The sequence below is a fragment of the Pelobates fuscus genome, chromosome 3 (assembly GCF_036172605.1).
Source record: "Pelobates fuscus isolate aPelFus1 chromosome 3, aPelFus1.pri, whole genome shotgun sequence".
Taxonomy (NCBI): domain Eukaryota; kingdom Metazoa; phylum Chordata; class Amphibia; order Anura; family Pelobatidae; genus Pelobates; species Pelobates fuscus.
In genome coordinates this window covers 364,332,964-364,355,491 of record NC_086319.1, presented here as the reverse complement: position 1 = coordinate 364,355,491, position 22,528 = coordinate 364,332,964, and positions in this window count along the sequence as shown.

Genomic DNA, 22,528 nt, shown 5'->3' with positions numbered 1-22,528 from the left:
CAATAACACCTTTGAGTTATTGCTTGATTGTGAATATACAATGGAAATTGATAAGGACCACTTACTATACTGAATCATAACTAATGCTGTGCTGCATGCTGGGATTTAGCATTAAAGGACCACTATAGTGCCAGGAAAACATACTCGTTTTCCTGGCACTATAGTGCCCTGAGGGTGCCCCCACCCTCAGGGTCCCCCTCCCGCCGGGCTCTGGAGAGAGGAAGGAGTTAAAATCTTACCTTTCTCCAGTGCCGGGTGGGGAGCTTTCCTCTTCCTCTCCTCCTTCCTAGCGACGTCATCGACTGAATGCGCATGCGCGGCAGGAGAGCGCGCGCATTCAGCCAGTTCATAGGAAAGCATTTATAATGCTTTCCTATGGACGCTAGCGTCTTCTCACTGTGATTTTCACAGTGAGAAGCATGCAAGCGCCACTAGCGGCTGTCAATGAGACAGCCACTAGAGGCTGGATTGACCCTCAGTGTAAACATAGCTGCTCTGTTTATAAAAAAAATGGGTTAACCCTAGCTGGACCAGGCACCCAGACCACTTCATTAAGCTGAAGTGATCTGGGTGCCTATAGTGGTCCTTTAATTCAGGCAATCATTTTTAATTTCCTATATTAATGTAAAGAAATGTTTCCTTTTCATGATTTCTGATTATGTTCATAATACGTCTCATACTGTACACTACATACATACCTCAATTCGCACTTTTACCATGTGAATGCAACTTGCAAAGGTTTCTGGATTCAGATGTAAAATTATACTCATACTGTCTGCTTGCCAGTGTCTCATTTGGATTGTAAAAAAGGAAAGACCACAGGCTATCCTATCTACTTCAAGTTAATGTACCTAGTCTGAGGAGATCAAAATGAATGTGAAGTTGAAAAACGTTTAGTTTACACATTAGCTAGCAACTTGACTGCCCAATCTTTTAACTGATCTGACAGGTCGTGACAGGTGCATTGTTGCCATATTGGCAGGTTGAATTGTATACCTCGAACCCATACCCCCTTCCTCCCCCCCCCCTGTCCCCACTAATCAAACACTGACACTCTGAATGTATGAGTCAATACGTCAACAGCTTTATTGATAACTTTTGACATACTACAAGTCATTGCTCAGCCCCCCAACCATACCTCAGCAAAACATATCCCACATGTCATAAAGGCAATGACCCATATTGTAAACATTTTTTTTTGTAAATTAAATGACAATCAGCAACAGTAGGAATAAGCCAAGAAAGAAGGACATGCAGGTCCCCCATTAGTACAGTTATATTTCCTTTCTTCTCTTTTTTGTTTTCAAAGGGGCCGTTTAGGAATTAACCAGTGTAAGCTTAAAGGTGACAATCTGAGACACTACGTCAAAGAACGTTGCAGACAAAACCATGGAAAATAAAGAGAAATACAAAATTAAAAACAAACAAAATTAAAAACATTATAACCAACCAAATTGGAACCAATCAACCATCGTCCCTAACTCTTCTTAACTTAACCGAAAATCATTTTCTCCCTTCCTTCTCTGCACCAACCCCGCCACTGTGACTAATCAAGGCCAAAACTAAACCACCAAACCAAAGGAGGAAGGGACCAACCCAGACTGGGTTCTCTATTATTCAAGGTTTATTGAATAACCTCAATCCCCTTATGGTAACACAGAGCTGTGGAATGAGAAATTGAAAGGAACGTATGATTCCTTTTATTAACAGGGTCACATCAGACCTGATTCTACACAGAATGCCACACTACACGATGCAGTAAGTTTCCTAACAGGGTAAGGATAGATAGATATCAAGTTATATTGAATTTTACAAAAACCCAAAGATCACAGAGGTCCTGAGGCTTTCAAATGCTAGGAAAGGACAAACTAGATTATTCTTCCCCTGTCAAATGCTATTTTTAAATTTGCTTCTCTTCACCCTCTCTTCCTTCATTCTCCTCTTGAAATAGCATTTTTGGAGATGTAAAGGACTTTTGAGTCTTCGATCATTGCAACTGTGTGAGCCATTAGACGCATGAGTTCACTAAGAGCCTGTGGCCTGCAGTCCTTCATTACTGGAACTGTGACTTCTACCTCCTGTGACAGAGCTGCTGTCAGTGTTATTGATGATGGTGTCAGCTGGGTCCAATCTCTCAGATTTCCTCTGCTTCACTTGCCCCCTGGCTACCAGAGAATTTGCTGTTTAACCCCATACAATTGAACAGTTACTTTTAATTCTAGGCTTAATTAAGTTACTGGACACTATAGAATGAGATGTGACAATGCCACAATGAAAACCCTTTTCTTTAAAAAAAGTTATAACATTTTCTTGAAGCACAGGATGTTCACGTAAAGATTGCTACACATAAATGTACATACGTTTAATGTATTTATTTGTTCATTGTTTGCAGGGGTAAGCAACCTTCTGCACTCCAGATGTTGACTACATCTCCCATAATGCTCGAGTCTTACAGCCATAATGTTTGCCAGCATCTGGGCTAAAATGTCACAGTAGCTTGTGTTACCTGTTCTGTTAATTCTGCATACTCTGGTGTATATATATATAGCACTCAAATAGATAAAGGGTTGCTACTAACAAAGTAAAGACGCTAAAGGCCTTTTCTGGATTGAACTTGGAAGTACAAGTGGCCATATAGCCATCCAGGTTGCTCTGTAGCTGTAACTTATGTGCATGTTTAGATTATAAATGATGTAAAAATGGACAGTGGACACTAGACACTAAGAACATATTTAACGTATTTCTTTACTCCTCTGGGCTTAAATTAGTCCAACAGTAATTTAAACCATACAGCACTCTCTGGTGTAGTATCACAGATGTGCAGTACAGTGATAATAGACATGTGTCTGGGTCTATCTTCTTATTATAATGGGTAAGTATAAAGCAATTTGTTTATAACATCAGTTCCCTCGCCGCCTGCATTGAGTGCCTGCACATCCAGTGGAGCCAGCCGCCCCAGCAGAGCCACCAAGGAGCCCAGCCAGCCCAGCAGCAGTCAGGGACAAGATCAACTTCAGCTCTCCCAAAGTGAGTTTGTGTCTGTCAGTGAGTGTGTGTGTATGTCTGTCATTGTGAGTTTGTGTGTCTGTCAGTGAATGAGTGTAACTGTCAGTGTGTGTGTGTAGCTGTCAGTGTTTGTCTGTGAGTCAGTGAATGTGTATGTGTCTGTCTGAGTGTCTCAAATCAGTGAGGATGTGTGTGTCTGTGAGTGTGTGTCTGTCAGTGAAAGTGTGTGTTGGTTAAACAGTGTGTGTGCCAAAGGCTGTATGTGTTTGCCAATGACTCTGTATCTGTCAGTAAGTGTATGTCAGTCAAAAAAAGTGGCCTTCACACAAATTGGTGGGGCAAATTTACATTGGGGGGGGGGGGGTTCCCGAATTTAGCCATGCCTAGGGCAGCACAAATCTAAAATACACCACTGATGGTAGCCATGTGTCCTCAAGCGTTGGGTTTCTTGATTCTTGTGGTCAAGAATACTTGGAATAAGCATGTTTAAGGGTCCAAGTGGACATACCAAGGAGTATTAATGTAAACATCTGAAAATGAAAGACAGGGCCTCACCATAAAGTACAAAGTGATCATAATATTTTATCATAACTTACTAGAAGACATTAGAACGAAAAGCAGAGCTTCGTAGGAATTCTTTCTTGGTTCTAGAATCTAAATCTTTGCACTTACATCCTCTAACACCATTCTTGGGCTGAGATGCATGTTTCCCACCAATCAACCTCATAGGAGCATGGTTCAGATTTTAGTGTGTGCAGCTAACCACAAGTACAAATGTAGTAGAGTTTTCAAACTTCTTGTATGTCATTCATAGTTCTCTGTGCTGGGATTTAAGAGTCAAAGATCAGGAAAATGTGAAAATGGGCACTACTAGGCTGTTATTTGAGATGGAGACTTGTGATTGACAAAACAGACCAACATGATACAGAGTGGGTGGTAAGTCTGAGAAATTATTGAAGGTCTATGAAACCTGAAAAATGAAATGTAATAGAAAAGGGCTTATTCACTAAAAAATGTATAAGAATTGACGGTATTAGCTTGAAATTCCATCCACAATTCCCTGTTTAATGGATAACCAGTTGCATGTTTCAATTCCTATAGTCACATTCCAGAAAGCTAGTAAAGTGTACTAAAGACAAGATAGCAAACCTTTCTCGGTGGGGGGTGGGGTTCTATAGAAATATATGGAATATAATGTGAGGCTATAGTGTAGATAGCGCAGATTAACTGCCAGGTAAGTAAAGAAGGAAACAGCTAAACTAGCAGGCCATTATTTATTTTCCATTTTTCTTCTGTGTTTAAACATACTGCACATCAACAAACAGTAAAGTCGGTATATTGTCTCCCTGTATTTCTGGTATAAAACGAAGGACTTTGTATTTCCAGAGGGAAGTCACGCTAGATAAGAGATTATAAGAGCAGGATGAGCTGAGTCTGATTATTAGTCCAGAAGACAATCGTTTATTGGAGAATGTATCCCTGCTCACAGCTGCTATTGGGAGATACGGGGATAGAGATTTTAATCCGACTCCTAATCAGTCTTTACGTTTTATTGTGTGCCAAACCCGGGAGGACATTGCAAACATACAAAACCTCACTGTCTTTGAAGAATATGATTGCAGAAGCTGCATAATGTAGATTACATTGGAATTGCTACACAACCTACAATATATATGGCCATGATGTAGGGAGGATCAAAATAAGCCTGTATATTACTGACAAGTGGCAGATTTAGTTTTTATGCATTAGAGAAAAGCTCCAGTAGAAAAGAATATGGATGCCTTCAAATTTAAGGTTTAGTGCAATAGAGAAACAGAAGAGTGTAGAAAGTGAGAGGTAAAGAAATGGAAGAAGAGAAATGCTAGCTGGGAATTTAAAAATGTCGTGTTTTCCTGTTGTGTGATGATCATGACTGAAAATAGCTGTTTTAAAACAATTACATGGTGATATTTTACGAGGGACAAACCTGGGATGACGGACAAGAATCCAAAGTTGGAACTGTCCTCCTGATTTCAGGACTGTTGGGAGACATTGTATATCATGGCAATTAGGCATGGCCACGTAACACATTTATAGCTACATACAATGATCATTTTCACTTCTCAATGATTTTTCTCCCTTTATGCGAGATACTTCTTCATGAACATACAATAAAAGATTGATTTCAGTTTTCCCAATGGGAGTTTGGAGATTAATCTTATTGTGCCAGAGTGGTTCTGTTGTTACATTACATCGCTGCACCTGTCATTGATGAATAAGCAATTCTTCCAGCAGATGTCAGTATCAGAATGGGAATGGAATATTAAGTGGAACTGTGACCATCTGAGGACTTTGCAGAATTTGCAAAAGACCCCCGACGGTGACATCACTGCTGGGGGCCCGGTGGCCAGTGGTGCGGTAGGCCAAAGGGAGATTAACTTACCTGAACCTGCCCCCCGCAGGTGTCACCAAAATCTTCTGGTTGGTCCATTTCTGCTCCTGGAGCTTCACTGGCACAACCAGTCAATGGGAATTGACCAGTGGTGGGAATTGACACTCCTTATAGACTCCTTATAGACGGCAGTAGCTCTGCCCAGTGTCAAGAAGTGTCAGGCATAAGAAAATTACTGAGACAAAGCAGTCCTTAATTTGTCTCAGTATATCTTTTGGCTGAATTGGAATTTCATTGAGATTCCAACACAATCAATGAGTATTTTATTTATCTTTATGAAATACTCAATTTGCATGAGGGTGATAGTGTCGCTTTAGTATAATGAATATTAAAGGAACACTATAAGGTCAGGAACACAAACATGTATTCCTGACCCTATAATGTTAAAACCACCATCTAGTCCCCCTGGCCCCCCTAAATATAATAAAATCTTACTTTTATTTTAGATGAACCAGAGTGAGTCTAGTATAGTCTGGATAAAAATCCCGACGTACTAGTCAAATGAGTGGAGCGCTATATGTTTACACTTACCCTAGATTAGGGTTAAATCTCAGATATATGTTGATACATGTAAATAGAACAGAAACATACAACACAATATAGTGTAAATCTGTAGGTGAAAGAGTATTGTGATAATTTTTCAATAATCAAACTCACATGGATTAGAGCCTCAGAAAGGAAAGGCTCAAATCACTTCCACAGTAGTGTCGTATGGAGACACTGCACCCTTTAGCTGGAATGAGTTTCCTCAGGGAGAGAAGGAGAGAAAAAGGAGAAACCTCCTAGTGTACTATGTTTCAACATAAATTGCACATGCAGTAGTTATAATTGTGCTCACCTTATTCTGAGCCAATGAGAACCTGGCTCTAGATGGTAGACTTGGGTGCCTCTGGAGGGGGCACCTACCCTTCTTTAGCAGCAAGATAGGATAAAAAGCCAATAGGGTATAATAAAAGAGGAAATTTATTTTAAATATAAAATCAAAGATAGTAAAATAGTCCTGTAAAAATAAAAAGTAAATAAAAAGTCCCAGTTAATGGCTTCAGCTCCGAGACGCGTTTCACATTGTCAATATTATATCATTTGTATGTGAAGATATCTACAATATATTTACATGTTCCTCTCTTTCATTTTTCTTGCCCTTTTCCCCCCTTATTTTTGAATATGTGCTGAGAATGGAGGTTCCCTATAAGGGAGTATGGGCAGGTTATACTTTAAATTGCCAGTGAACCTGCTCGTTTTGGAGGTGACGAACGGATTTATTCTGTTGCGTCACTTCCGGTCTCCATCTCAGGGTGTTTGCCCATAAGAAAAATGGCCGCGGTGAATACGGAAGTGACGCGGACTATGACACCACGCCACTCCCGATCACCCTAATGGATCACAGGTGAGGTATTCCACCTCACTACAAACAGGAACCCGATTGGACTATGCAATTAAAGGACCGCCCACCAGATGAAAAGACCGGCAGATTTAAAGACAGCAAGATATTGGATACACCAAACCCGATTGAAAAAGCCCACTTAGCGTGGGTGAAACGCGTCTCGGAGCTGAAGCCATTAACTGGGACTTTTTATTTACTTTTTATTATTACAGGACTATTTTACTATCTTTGATTTTATATTTAAAATAAATTTCCTCTTTTATTATACCCCATTGTCTTTTTATCCTATCTTGCTGCTAAAGAAGGGTAGGTGCCCCCCTCCAGAGGCACCCAAGTCTACCATCTAGAGCCAGGTTCTCATTGGCTCAGAATAAGGTGAGCACAACTATAACTACTGCATGTGCAATTTATGTTGAAACATAGTACACTAGGAGGTTTCTCCTTTTTCTCTCCTTCTCTCCCTGAGGAAACTCATTCCAGCTAAAGGGTGCAGTGTCTCCATACGACACTACTGTGGAAGTGATTTGAGCCTGTCCTTTCTGAGGCTCTAATCCATGTGAGTTTGATTATTGAAAAATTATCACAATACTCTTTCACCTACAGATTTACACTATATTGTGTTGTATTTTTCTGTTCTATTTACATGTATCAACATATATCTGAGATTTAACCCTAATCTAGGGTAAGTGTAAACATATAGCGCTCCACTCATTTGACTAGTACGGTTGGGATTTTTATCCAGACTATACTAGACTCACTCTGGTTCTTTATATTTAGTGGGGGAAAGAGAGCACCCACTAGAGTGTGTAGCTGCTTCTTATCACTCTATTATATTTATAAGCGCACTTGACACAGTAATCACCATTGTTTGAAATCTTACTTTTATTTTAGTTTGCAGCTGCTGCCTTTTGCCCCTGATCTGCCTACTTGGCTGACATCATCGGAAGTGGTGGTCTGAGCCAATCGCAATGCTTGCACATAGGATTGTCTGAGACTGTCAAGGAGACAGATCAGGGGCAGAGCCAGCACAAGTCAAACACAGCCCTGGCCAATCAGCATCTCCTCATAGAGCTGTATTGAATTAATGCATTTCTATGAGGAAAGTTCAGTGTCTCCATGCAGAGGGTGTAGACACTGAATGGTAGTCCTGCACACTGTGCAGCACTGCCTCAGGAAGCACCTCTAGCAGTCATCTGAGGAGTGGCCAGTGGAGATATCCCTAGGCTATAATGTAAATACTGAATTTTCTCTGAACGTAATGATTCTTTTCAACAGAACAAATACAATAAGCTGTAGTTGTTCTGGTGACTACAGTGTTCCTTTAATGCAGGGGTCCTCAAACTATGGCCCGTGGGTGGGTCCGGCCCGCCAGGGTCCTGAACCCGGCCTCAGCACTCAGGGCCACCCGATAGCGCGACCGGGCCCCTTTAAAAATTTGCAGCCGCAAAGCAGTGCTGGGAGGAAGTGGTCGTCACTTCCTCCCAGCTCCCTCTGCGCGGGAGGGAAGAGAGGCACAGCCGGGCTGCGAGGCACGCCGACTCCCATCAGCCACAGCCATCCTCCTGCAAAAAAAGTAAGAAAATGTAGCTGTGTGTATGTATGTTTGTCTGTGTGTGTATGTATTTCAGTGTGTATGTCTGTGTGTGTGTGTGTGTATGTATGCCTGTATGTATGTGTTTGTATATAAGTCAGTATGTGTTTGTATGGATGTATGTGTATGTATGTATTTATTTCAGTATGTCAGTATGTATGTCTGTGTGTGTGTGTGTGTGTATGTATGTATGTCATATAAATGAAACCTTAAGAGACCAGAAGACAGGAAGGAAAACCTCAACCCTGTCGCCGACTCAAAAGGTGAAAAATGGTCACCTAGACTGGGTAAGGAGGGGATAACCCTCGGGAAAATGACACAAAATATAAAGAAAAAATCTCCTTAGGTTGTCTAACTAAGGGACAACCATAAGGAGAAATACCCAGTCCAATTCCGTAAGTATGATAAGAAAAAATAATAAATAACTTTATTAATAGTAATTGTATATAAAAGTACAAGTCTAAATAGATAGAGAATTGCCCACCATCAGAACATAGGAAAAGTGGCTAGAAAATAGCCTACTATGAATATATATAAATATAGTCCTTCAGAAGGACTATATTTATATATATTCATAGTAGGCTATTTTCTAGCCACTTTTCCTATGTTCTGATGGTGGGCAATTCTCTATCTATTTAGACTTGTACTTTTATATACAATTACTATTAATAAAGTTATTTATTATTTTTTCTTATCATACTTACGGAATTGGACTGGGTATTTCTCCTTATGGTTGTCCCTTAGTTAGACAACCTAAGGAGATTTTTTCTTTATATTTTATGTATGTATGTCAGTATGTATCTGTCTGTATGTATGCATGTATGTATGTAAGTGTTTGTATGTCTGTGTGTATGTATGTCAGTATGTGTCTATCTCTATGTATGCATGTCAGTATGTGTATGTATGTATGTCAGTATGTGTTGGTATGTATGTATGTGTATGTCACTATGTATGTCAGTAGGTATCTGTCTGTGTCTGTGTGTATGAGTGTATGCATGTCAGTATGTGTCTATCTGTATGTATGTATGTATGTGTTTGTATGTCAGTATGTGTATGTCAGTATGTATCTGTCTGTGTCTGTGTGTATGTATGTATGTATGTATTTCAGTATGTATGTATTTTAGTGTGTGTGTGTGTGTGTCAGTGTGTTTGTATGTATGTATTTCAGTATGTATGTCTGTGTGTGTGTATGTATTTATGTCAGTATGTATCTGTCTGTTTCTGTCTGTGTATGTATGTCAGTATGTGTCTGCCTATCTATCTGTATGTATGTCAGTGTGTGTATGTATGGCTGTGTGTATGTGTGTCAGTATGTATGTGTTTGTATGTATATGTATTTCTGTATGTATGTGTATGTCAGTATGTATGTGTAATTAAGTATGTATGTGTGTATGTATGCCCTTATGCATGTTTGTGTCTGTAAGTATGTTAGTATGTGTATGTGTGTCTTTATATGTCTATGTGTCTGTTTCACTATATATAGGAATTTGTTTTTTTAAAAAAGGGGAAACTATAGCCCGGCCCCCAGCAGTGTCTGAGGGACCGCGAACTGGCCCCCTGTTTAAAAAGTTTGAGGACCCCTGCTTTAATGCATTGAAATAGGAAATGTTAGTTGTATCCAGTTGATAATACAGAGTTCACTGTATGTATTGTATAGCGCCTATACTGATTGTTGTATGGCTCTAGGATTCCGGGATAAGTCTAGCTTACAGGCTTCCCCAAACTCCAGCCCTCCAGATGTTGCTGAACTACAACTCCCATGATTTCCAGCCTATCGATTTCATTCATAGAATCATGGGAGTTGTAGTTCAGCAACATCTGGAGGGCCGGAGTTTGGGGAAGCCTCTAGCACAACACAAAAACAGGGTTGGACACTCCTCCAGAATATTTGTGTAAATGGCTCTGTGCTTGAACTGCACTATCCTTTCATTCAAGAAATGCTGTATCTATAGCTTGGAAATCAACGTTTTAAAGTGTATTTCAAATTTTAGGCCAGAATAGCTCAACTTAATACATAGCTGATTGCAGATGTTTTTTTTTCCAGTTTGTCTTACAGGGATAGGCAACCTTCGGCACTCCAGATGTGGAGGACTACATCTCCCATAATGCTTTACACCCATAATGCTGACAAAGCATCATGGGAGGTGTAGTCCAAAACATCTGGAGCGCCAAAGGTTGCCTATTCCTACGCTTTAACCAAAACCTAAAACTTCAAATTCACTTTGAATTTTCAGATTAAATCATGACAATCAACACCTTATCGCAGCCATGTGTCAAACAGATAACATACTGCAACCACATGTCTCCAGCGTGGACAAACTATGAATACTTGAATATATAAGTAGCGTACAATCAGGATGCAACAAAAAATGTTTGTTATTTTAAAGGGAGGCAACATATTGCATTGAGGCAGGCCCCAGGGAGAGTGCACAGCTTAGCGGACAGGGGCACATGTATGAGTGTGGGATGGATGATGCATGATTGGCTATATGCTACATGTGGGAGTGTGAGATGTGAGGAAGTGGGTGGTGACAGATCAGACTGACCTCAGTGCCACTTAGGAGCCGGGCCAGCAACAAGTTTCTCTGCCTCCTCCTGTTGCTGGGCTTGCTGGATTTTCTACCTGGGGCCCTGGATGCTGGATCCTGGTTGTTACAGCCATCCTGGGTGCCTCAGGGCTGGTAATGGTGCTGCTGCAGACGGTGGCCTCCTCCTTCCCCAGCAGCCTGGCGGTGAGGTTCCCCTCTCCAGCGGTGTGGCTCCCTCCCTGGTCACTGTAGCAGATGGTACCAGGGCTGTCCTAAAAGACTGTAATAATATTGCAATTTGTGTGTTGTTTCTGTTTCTATGGTTAAAATGTATGTGGGATTCGTATGATTGTTCGGTAGTTTCCATCTGTACTCCATACGAATATAAACTATCGAACCAATAGACCACCCCAGAGAGAAGTGTGTACCTTATTAAGCGTTCACACTTTTCTAACCGCAGGTTAATCGGTACTTTAGGGATGTATCTGGGCCATCTTACGCACGAAAATCTCAGCGGTGTTTGGTCGTCGAGTGTTTGGAACTCAAATCGGACACTCGATTACCCGAACTCCGCTGAGACCTCCATGGCTCCATAACTCCCGAACGGGAAGGCTAATCAGCCTCCCATTCGGTAGGTTCAAAGTACCGAACAAGGGGAATCATACGAATACAAGATTAATCGTGGATGGCAGTATTTGATGTGTGTTTTACCTCCCGAACAAAGACCGACCGCACGGGCCAAAACCCATGGAACTCTTTTCCGATTCCACCTCGTGTGCGGTCGGTCAAATTACACCTTCCACCTAACTCCCGAACCCCTGGTCCGATCTGGGTGATTTTTGGATATGTTAGTCACCCAGATCAGGGCTACCAGGGGGTACCCCCAGTATTATTGTAACTGCTGGTTTTGGGGTACATTCAGAACTCGGGGGAAACTACAGTATGTATAATGGGATTAAGTGTCATACTGAGGGGAGGAGATGTGTGGGAGGTAACGGTTACACCATTGGATACTGTACTGATTAATGTGAATCCCTCCCTTGCATGGGAGAATGCTTTATAAGGAGACTGTGTGGATTAAAAGTCAGTTCTGCTCCTGATGCTGTGTGTCGTCCAGTCATTGGGATCTGTATGGGGATATTCGTGGATTACTTTGTTTGCTGGAATTACTGCTTCATGGTGTTTTTACTACTTGTTCCTGAGCCTTACTGGGATCTATAGTGGAGTTAACCTGTGGAATATCAGGCCTCCGCTACAGTCAACCTTTATGGCTCCCTCCCTGTGGCTCCCTCCCTGGACACACTACGTACATACAAGGCCCCAGAGTGCGCAGCTTAGCGGACAGGGGCACATGTATGAGTGTGGGATGGATGATGCATGATTGGCTATATGCTACACGTGGGAGTGTGAGATGTGAGGAAGTGGGTGGTGACAGATCAGCAGGGCCGCCATCAGGGGGGTGACAACAATGACGGTTGTCATGGGCCCGGCAGCCGACTCCCATCAGCCTCAGCCACCCTCCTGCAAAGAAAAGGTAAGAACCGGAGGGTGGCTGAAAAATTAGCTCTGTGTGTGTGTGTGTGTGTATCTGTCTGTATGTATGTATGTCAGTATGTGTGTGTCAGTATGTATGCCTATATGCGTGTGTATGCCTATATGTCTGTTTCAGTATGTGTGTCTGTTAGTATGTATCTGTGTGTGTGTATCTGTGTCCTTTTGTATCAGTGTGTGTGTATTCCTGTGGGCGGGATTTGGAGGTGGGCCCCCGGGGGGCCCAGACCCTGAGCTGAGTTAGGGGCCCGAAAATTTCTGGTGGCGGCCCTGCAGATCGGACTGACCTCAGTGCCACTTAGGAGCCGGGCCAGCAACAAGTTTCCCACGCACCCACCCACCCACCCACCCTTTGCTGCAATGGGCCCGGAGGGTTGTCACAGCGAGGCGGGGTGAACCTGGAGGAGGTACCAGGTTGGACGTGCCCCCACTGGGTTGTAAGTTGACCAGTGGGGAGCATTATGGTTGGGCCCCATTGAGTTGGTGGGGAGCCCTGAAAAGGAAGATGTTTTTATTATGCCGAGGGGGGGAGGTGAGAGCCTTGGGGAAGTTAGATTGGCAAGGACAGTTTCTTCGGTTACTGTATGACTATATGCAAATTGTTTATGTTAATTTATGATATTTATTATTTCGTTATATGTTAAAGGAGTTATACAGTATTTGGTTGTGTTAATAAATGCTGTGGCCTGTGTTCTCCAAGAAGTTGTCTGTCGTTATTTGAAGGGGTAAGTTATGGTTTTATGGGGGATGAAGGGAATGCTATCCAATGCCCACTATGTACATACAAGACTAATCATGTTAATGCACTGTCACCTATTTTCTGACTGCAAAAACAGCAAAGATTTCAGCTTGTCAAACCATTTATTCGATGCAATCAATTTTGGGTGATATACTCTTCCAAAGGGAGGCTGGAAACGTGCCTTGTGGACACTGGCTTATCTGTAGACTTATGTGGCAGATATATATCTTCTCTATTGCTGCAGTAATACTTAAACCCCAGAACAAATGTAATGTGTATTGTATTTTTGAAACACATACATAGCTACCACATGAAGTAAGGACTATGCTAAAATTCTGTGAATGAATAAATAGTTGCTTGTGAAAAAATTGAAATACATGAAATGTCAGTGATTACATTGTATACCTTTCTGCAAACTCCATTAGAAAGACTCTGGATTATTAGAGCTGGACAAAAACAGAATTTTTATCTAAACATGGATCTATTGCAATCTGTCATAAAATTAGCTTTTAAAGGGACATGTGGGGCACCATAACAACTACATCAGAATTAGGTTGTTATGGTGCTACAAGGACCCCGAGTGCTGGCTTACCTCAAGGGATCAAATTGTTAATGAACATTTAATCCCAAAGTCTTGAATGCAACGCCTGTTAGCTCTACCCACAAACATTCGTTGCAGTCTGAGGCTTGAATCAGGAAGCCTTGGACTAGGTTAGACACACACTCAGTGACACACATTTTCACACATATATACATACATATACACACATATATTCTCACACAAATGCACATTCTCTCACCCACTCTTACAAATCAATTTTTAAGTTTGGTTTTAATTTTTAGGCCCACCCAGCCTCCTTAATTATGGGAGCTGGTGTGAATCCTCTGCCTGGTGTATAGTGGGGCTGCTCTGATCTTCTAGCACTTCCTGACAATGCTCCCAAATGAGACCTTTAGGACCCGAGTGAGACCATCTCCCAGCATCACTAAAGGGAGCGCAAGGGAGCAATGCTACCAGAGAAAATATAGATCAGGTTTCCTTCACTGCCTGGGACATTGTACATTTGGGTAGAGTAGGTGGACAGGTGACTACTCTGCATTAGCACAGGGTGGCTTTTGCACCCCCCTTGTGGGGTGCCCTAAGTTTGCCAGCTGTCTCTTGGAACACCGAATGCCTGGTCGCACTCACAACCTTTGCGACCCCGCCACTATTTATATACACACACAAACATATTGAGCCCAAAAGGTAGATCCCCAGATGTTTTAAAACTACAGCTTCCATTCTAATCTGAAGGCATGCAAACTATGATGGGAACTGTAGTTCTACAACATCTGGGGAACTACCTTTTGGACAACCCTGATATAGAGTGAGTGTGTGATGTAGTGTTTGCATGTGTAGCAGTGTGTATAAATGCCTGAGTCCATGTCTATGGGTGTATTTACTAGAAAAAAAAACTAGGGGCACACCCGGAACATGCATTTCTCAGAAGTGTTGCTGCAGTAAGGACCAAAATGTATACAAAATACAGATTAAGGAAGAGCACACAAAAAAATACAGCTTTACATTTTAGAAAAATAGAAACATAGAATGTGACGGCAGATAAGAACCATTCGGCCCATCTAGTCTGCCCAATTTTCTAAATACTTTCATTAGTCTCTGGCCTTATCTTATAGTTAGGATAGCCTTATGCCTATCCCACGCATGCTTAAACTCCTTTACTGTGTTAACCTCTACCACTTATAGCTGGAAGGCTATTCCATGCATCCACTACCCTCTCAGTAAAGTAATATTATTTTTAAACCTTTGTCCCTCTAATTTAAGACTATGTCCTCTTGTTGTTGTAGTTTTTCTTCTTTTAAATATAGTCTCCTCCTTTACTGTGTTGATTCCCTTTATATATTTAAATGTTTCTATCATATCCCCCCTGTCTCGTCTTTCCTCCAAGTTATTCATGTTAAGATCCTTTAACCTTTCCTGGTAAGTTTTATCCATGAACCAGTTTAGTAGCCCTTCTTTGAACTCTCTCTAAGGTATCAATATCCTTCTGAAGATATGGTCTCCAGTACTGTGTACAGTACTCCAAGTGAGGTCTCACCAGTGTTCTGTACAATGGCATGAGCACTTCCCTCTTTCTACTGCTAATACCTCTCCCTATACAACCAAGCATTCTGCTAGCATTTCCTGCTGATCTAGTACATTGTCTGCCTACCTTTAAGTCATCAGAAATAATCATCCCTAAATCCCTTTCCTCAGATGTTGAGGTTAGGACTCTATCAAATATTCTGTACTCTGCCCTTGGGTTTTTACGTCCAATATGCATTATCTTGCACTTATCCACATCAGGGCCGGACTGGGAACAGAAAGCAGCCCTGGAAAAAAATTATTTCAGCCCTCTAATTCATTGTGTCACATAGTATGCTTGTATTGTTTATATGTATGCACTTTGAAGAAGACTTTTGTCTTACCTGCAGCCCCTCGCTCTAGATGATCCATGGGTGTTACAGTGCTATAACCACCACCCTCAAGGACGCTCCCTGTCCTTTGTGACTGGCTCTGCTTGGGGACAATTCTTTAAGCAGGGAAACACTCCATGCCAATATCAGCATATCGGCATCAGTGTGTCAATTGTATAATTTCAGAAAATATATATATATTAAAAGAATGTCCCACATTAATAAATCACACTTGTTCAATGGCACACACACACACTGACTACAGAAAAGCTCACTGACACAAAAGAGCTCACTACAGACAAGCTCACCGATAAACACAAAAGCTCTCTGACACATGCACAAGCTCACTACAGACAAGCTTACTGCCGTACACAAATTCACTGACATTCACTCAAGCACACTAGAGACAAATTCAGTGACAAACACAACCTAACTACAAACAAGCTCACCACACACACACAACCTCTCTGACTAACACAAGCTTGATAATGACAAACACAGAAGTGCTCTGACCCACACAAGCTTACTGACACACAGAAGCTCTCTGATACACACACAAGCAAACTACAAGCTCACTGATACACACACAAGCACACTACAAGCTCACTGATACACAAGCACACTACAAGCTCACTGACAAACACACAAGCACACCACAAGCTCACTGATGCACACTACAAGCTCACTGATATACACAAGCACACTACAAGCTCACTGATACACACAAGCACACCACAAGCTCACTGATACACACACAAGCTCACTGATACACACACAAGTACACTACAAGCTCACAGATATACACACAAGCACACCACAAGCTCACTGACAAACACACAAGCTCACTAATACACACACAAGCACACTACAAGCTCACTGATACACAAGCACACTACAAGCTCACTGACAAACACACAAGCACACCACAAGCTCACTGATGCACACTACAAGCTCACTGATACACACAAGCACACCACAAGCTCACTGATACACACACTCTCTCTCACACTCTCTCATTCTCTCTCCCTCTCTCACACTCTCTCCCTCTCACACTCTCCCTCTCTCACACTCTCCCTCTCTCACACTCTCCCTCTCTCACACTCTTACTCACTCACTCACTCACACTCTCACACTCTCTCTCTCACACTCTCTCAATCTCTCTCTCACACTCTCTCACACTCTCACTCTCTCTCACACTCTCTCTCTCACACTCACTTTCTCTCTCACTCTCACTCTCTCACTCACTCTCACACTCTCACTCTCTCTCACACTCTCACTCTCTCTCACACTGATACCGGAGAAACTGACGGAAGCAAAGCACAGAGAGATGGACACAGGTTTCTTCAGGAAGGAAGAGATTCTTTATTGGATCACCGATCGGGACTCAGAGGGACTAATGTCACCAAAATACAGCAAGTTCTGAGCCCCGGACAATAGTGCAGGCTCCTTATATAGGCACATAACTCCTCCCATATTAAGCTCCACCCGCACATTCTCTTGACCAATCAATACAAATAAGAATTAACTTCCTGCTTGACCGCATGGCTTGTCCAGCACAATGGAGGAGGGGAATACTACATCCTGTATTCTTGCACATGCTCCGTACACTACTGATCGTATCTTGCCTCGTGCAACCAACTGATCGATACGTCAGCATGTGCACGTACACATGCCACGTGGTAATCTCGGCCTACTAAATTTATTTTTACCGAGATTCCACCACATTCCCCCCTTTGATGCCTCTTGATATTTCACAATTACTTGAGGCATCACTTAACCTTGGCTTGCATACACCGCAAGTTACCTTGAATCAGACCAGACTTATCTTATGATGTGAATCTTCAACACTCATCTTCCTGCATTGGTTCTCCCTGATCTAGAGCCTTATATTTATAAATTGCCATTATCTGTGCAGCAGCCTTCCTCTCTGCTATATTTTCTATCAGGCTTTGCACAGACCTAACTACTAAGGGTATAAGACACGGCAGGAGTAGACACAACATTAAAATCAGTAGGACTCCACCTACCACTGCCTTAAGCCCTCCAAACCACTCATACCAGCTACCAAACCAACTACTTGGATTGTACCCTTTCCATACCTGAGTAGGCACATGCGCTAGTTTAACCATATGGCTAGTAAGCTCAGCTATTGCTTGCCCTTCGTCATCTATTTGAAGACAGCAATTGCTCTGGTTAAACTTCCCACATACACCTCCCTCTACTGCCAAAAGGTAATCCAACGCTAATCTATTTTGGTATACTGCTGTCCTCATCCTGGTATTGTGCTTCGCTAGAAGATTGAGCGCTTGTGATGTCTCGTTAGTAATGATCTCAACCACTGCCTGTAATCTTATAATACGGTTGAGCATATAAATAGGGGTTCTATAACCAAAGGTACCATCCTCTGCCCACGTGGCTGGCCCATAATAATCTATAATACGCTGGGGAGGCCATTCATTATCTTCCCAGGTACCTATCTCTATGGGTCCCCTTTTCTTCCTATGATTCACATCATACACTTTAACACCTAAAGTCTCACCTGTTTCAATAGGTAACAAGAAGAAGGATGGTTTGAGCATACCCAACACACATGCCCCTTCCCAGTCCTGTGGCAGCTCCGAATAGGCTTTCTTACCACAGATCCAGTACAAATTTGCTGGGGCTCTCCAGTTAGATGTGATGGATAAATCAAACCACACATCCTTTAAATTGGCATATCTAGCAAACGGGTTAGATGGTTCTGAGACATTTGAAGCCGACCACCAAGTTTCTTTGTATCATCATCATAAGCTTTTTGCCCTAGACAAGTTAATTCTCCTACAGAAGTATTATACATCATTCCTTTCCTTGCTATGCAAACATAACCTATGATGGAGGTCTTTAATCTCCACTCAGATTTACCTCTAACACTCATATGATAATCGGCTTGTGTAGATATTAATTGGTCAACTGCCTCAGAACCGGACATTACCTCCTTTGCTTCCCAAGGCCATTGGTCTCCCATGTTAGTACCTCCACACACATAGCAGTTGGTAACATTAAGACTACCGGCAATACTTTCAGCTAAATCAATAAACAGGTTTTTAGCATTATGGGGGATCTTATTATCTATGCTCATCTCTTCATAGAAGGAATGATATACTTGATGAGTTTGGGAGGTTACCGTATCAGTCTCTATCCCAATAAACAATATTGTCCCAGGATCTAAACCCGTCCCATATATTTGAAACCCAAATAAATTACCATATTTATCTAAGAACTTGTCGGGGTTATTTATAAGTATATGGATTGGATTGCACTCCATAGACTTACAGTATGGATTGGTAGGCAACTTAGTCACAATCATGTCCTTGTCTGCTGTCTGTCCCCAAGTTGCCCACCCCACACAAGACCAATATGGGCAAAAGTTATAATCTCTATTTGGGCATCTAGGACTCACATACTTATTTTTATTACTGGGACAAATATATTTATCATTAGACCCATACGTTCTCTCCCATCTAAGATCCCCACATACATTCCACGGCTTTCTACCACTTGATATCGCCTTACACGCATCAAATAGCAGAACACCTGAAGAATATACGGATTCTAATACCGTCTTATTAATTAGGGTCCCCTGAGGATCTCCATTCCTGAGAGTCAACCAAATTGTACGGGGTTGATACTCTGGACTGAAGCACTTAGGTTCTCCTACTTCTAAATGGCACACACTATATTCTATATTTAGGTATCTACATCTTGATACATCTCCTTTACACTCGTATTGCGAATGCCAAATTAGGGTCTGGGATATATGGTTACCTGTTCTTGTAGTCTTAATGCATACCTCACAGCTAGGAGTGTTGGTACCTCTACCTTCCTGAATATAAAAATACACATAAATAAACATTATTATAAGCACATCTTTCGTCGTCATCCTCAGTCTTCGTCCGTGCGAAGGCACCTCAGCTTCCAGGATGTAAGGGCTGCAGGGAATGGAGTTCTGCTCGTCTTCACAGGGGTCCCTTCGAGACTTTCCTGGCTTTTAAATCACACGTTGGTGAGCGGACAGGCTTTATTATGGCCGTCTAAACACTCACTTTACCAAATCTCTGAAACAATAAAATTTGTAATCCACAAGGTTCCTCGTCACTCCGACTGAGTCGTGCGCTTTAACCGGATCTTGCAGGGATTCTCTGGATCTGCTGTAGCTTGCCAAGAATCGACTGCTGCTGGTTTAACCCTGGAGTGATGAATCCACGGAGTCACTTCAGCCACTTTTATCGCTGTAGGGGTAGACAAAAGAACAACATAAGGACCTCTCCACTTGGGCCCTAACGGTACATTATTCCACTCTTTAATCCACACTTGATCCCCTGGGTGGTAACTATGAACTGGGGGATACATATTCACAGGTAATCTATCTTGTACCCATTTCTGTACCTCCTCCATAGTCTTACCCAACTCTACAACCTGCTGCCGGGTAATTCCTTCTCCCAACTGACTCAAATCCCCCCTTAAGTTACCAAGTACGGGAGGTGGTCGCCCATACATGATTTCAAAAGGAGAGAGGCCCATCCTTCTGGTAGGTGTACTGCGGATTCGCAATAGAGCTATGGGTAAGAGAACGTTCCACTTAAGTTGGGTTTCCTGACACATTTTAGCCAACTGATTCTTAATAGTTCTATTCATTCTCTCTACCTTACCAGAACTCTGGGGTCTATATGCCGTATGAAGCCTCCACTTTATACCAAGCATATGAGTCAGTTGTTGTAGGCATTGATGAACAAAAGCTGGACCATTGTCCGATCCTATAGAGCAGGGTAGTCCATATCGGGGTATTATTTCTCGTAACAGGAATCTCACAACTTCTCCTGCTTTCTCTGTACGAGTAGGACATGCTTCTACCCAGCCTGAATAGGTACACACAACTACCAGCAGGTAACGATGGCCACCCGATTTAGGCATTACTGTATAGTCAATTTGTAAATCGGACATGGGGAGTCCCCCCATAAACTGGACTCCTGGTGGCTTTACTGGTCCTTGTCTTGCATTATTTTTAGCACACGTTACACATCTTCGTACAATGGCCTGAGTCAAGTTGGACAATCTTGGTATGTAGAAATGTTTTCTGAGAGATTCTTCAGTACTGTCTCTCCCAGAATGTGTCCCGTTGTGATAATTTTGGACAATTTCTACCGCTAGTGATGCTGGAATGACTATTCTTCCATCTTCTAACTGATACCATTTGTTCTCCAAATACTTTCCAGGTTCAGTCTTTAACCACTCCTCTTCTTGAGCTGTATAAACTGGAGTCCATTGAGACAATGGAGTTGGTATAAGAGCAGCTATATGCCCCACATACTCCTGTCTTCCCGATTCAGCGGCACGCTTAGCTGCACTATCTGCCATCCGATTTCCTTTGGTCACATCACCATCTCCTCTCAGATGCGCTCGACAATGAATAATACCGACTTCTTTCGGCTCCCACACTGCTTCCAATAGTTGTAGGATTTCAGCTGCGTGCTTGATTTCTTTGCCTTCTGAATTCAATAGTCCTCTTTCTTTATACAAAGCTCCGTGGGCATGAGTGGTTAAAAACGCATACTTGGAGTCCGTGTAGATGTTCACTCTTAAACCTTCAGCCAATTGTAACGCTCGTGTCAGTGCTATCAATTCTGCCTTTTGTGCTGATGTTCCTTTTGCCAGTGGCCGAGCTTCTATCACCTTGTCTATTGTTGTTACTGCATATCCTGCATAGCAGATCCCTTCTTTCACATAACTACTGCCGTCGGTGTAATATTGAACATCGGGGTTCTGGATGGGAAAATCACGAAGATCTGGTCTACTTGAAAATACTTCATCCATCACTTCCAAACAATCATGTTGACTTTCAGTAGGTTGTGGCAAAAGGGTAGCTGGATTTAAGGTGTTTACAGTCTCTAAATGCACTCTTGGGTTTTCACACAACATTGCTTGATACTTGGTCATACGGCTGTTACTAAACCAATGATTTCCTTTGTAATCCAACAACGTCTGTACTGCATGTGGAACTCGTACATAAAGTTCTTGACCCAGAGTGAGTTTATCGGCTTCAGCTACTAGCAGGGCGGCTGCAGCTACGGCTCTTAGACAAGGTGGAAGTCCGCTGGCCACTGCATCCAGTTGCTTAGACATATAGGCGACAGGTCTTTGCCATGATCCCAAGTACTGTGTCAATACTCCCACAGCCATTCTTCTTTGCTCATGTACATACAGGTAGAATGGTCGTGTGTGATCAGGTAGACCTAATGCTGGGGCACTCATCAAAGCCTTCTTCACATCTTCAAATGCCGTTTGCTGTTCTTGAGTCCATAAGAAGGGGTCGTGCTCTGTTCCTTTGATAGCTGCATACAGAGGTTTTGCCAGTATCGCGTAGCTGGGAATCCATATCCTACAGAAGCCTGCTGCCCCCAAGAATTCTCGCACTTGTCTTCTATTCTTGGGTATCGGTATTTGGCACACAGCTTCTTTTCTCTCTGGCCCCATAATTCTTTGGCCTTCAGAGATATGGAATCCCAGATATTTGACAGTTGGCAAACACAACTGAGCCTTCTTTCTAGACACCTTGTATCCTGCCTTCCAGAGAATGTGTAGCAGATCGTGCGTTGCTTGCTGACATATTTCCTTTGTAACTGCTGCTATCAACAAGTCATCTACATATTGTAACAATACACACTCTCCTGGGATGGACTCGAAATCCAGTAGATCTTGACTTAGAGCTGAACCAAATAGGGTAGGTGAATTTTTAAACCCTTGGGGCAGTCTTGTCCAAGTCATTTGGCGTTTTGAGCCCGTCACAGCGTTTTCCCATTGGAAAGCG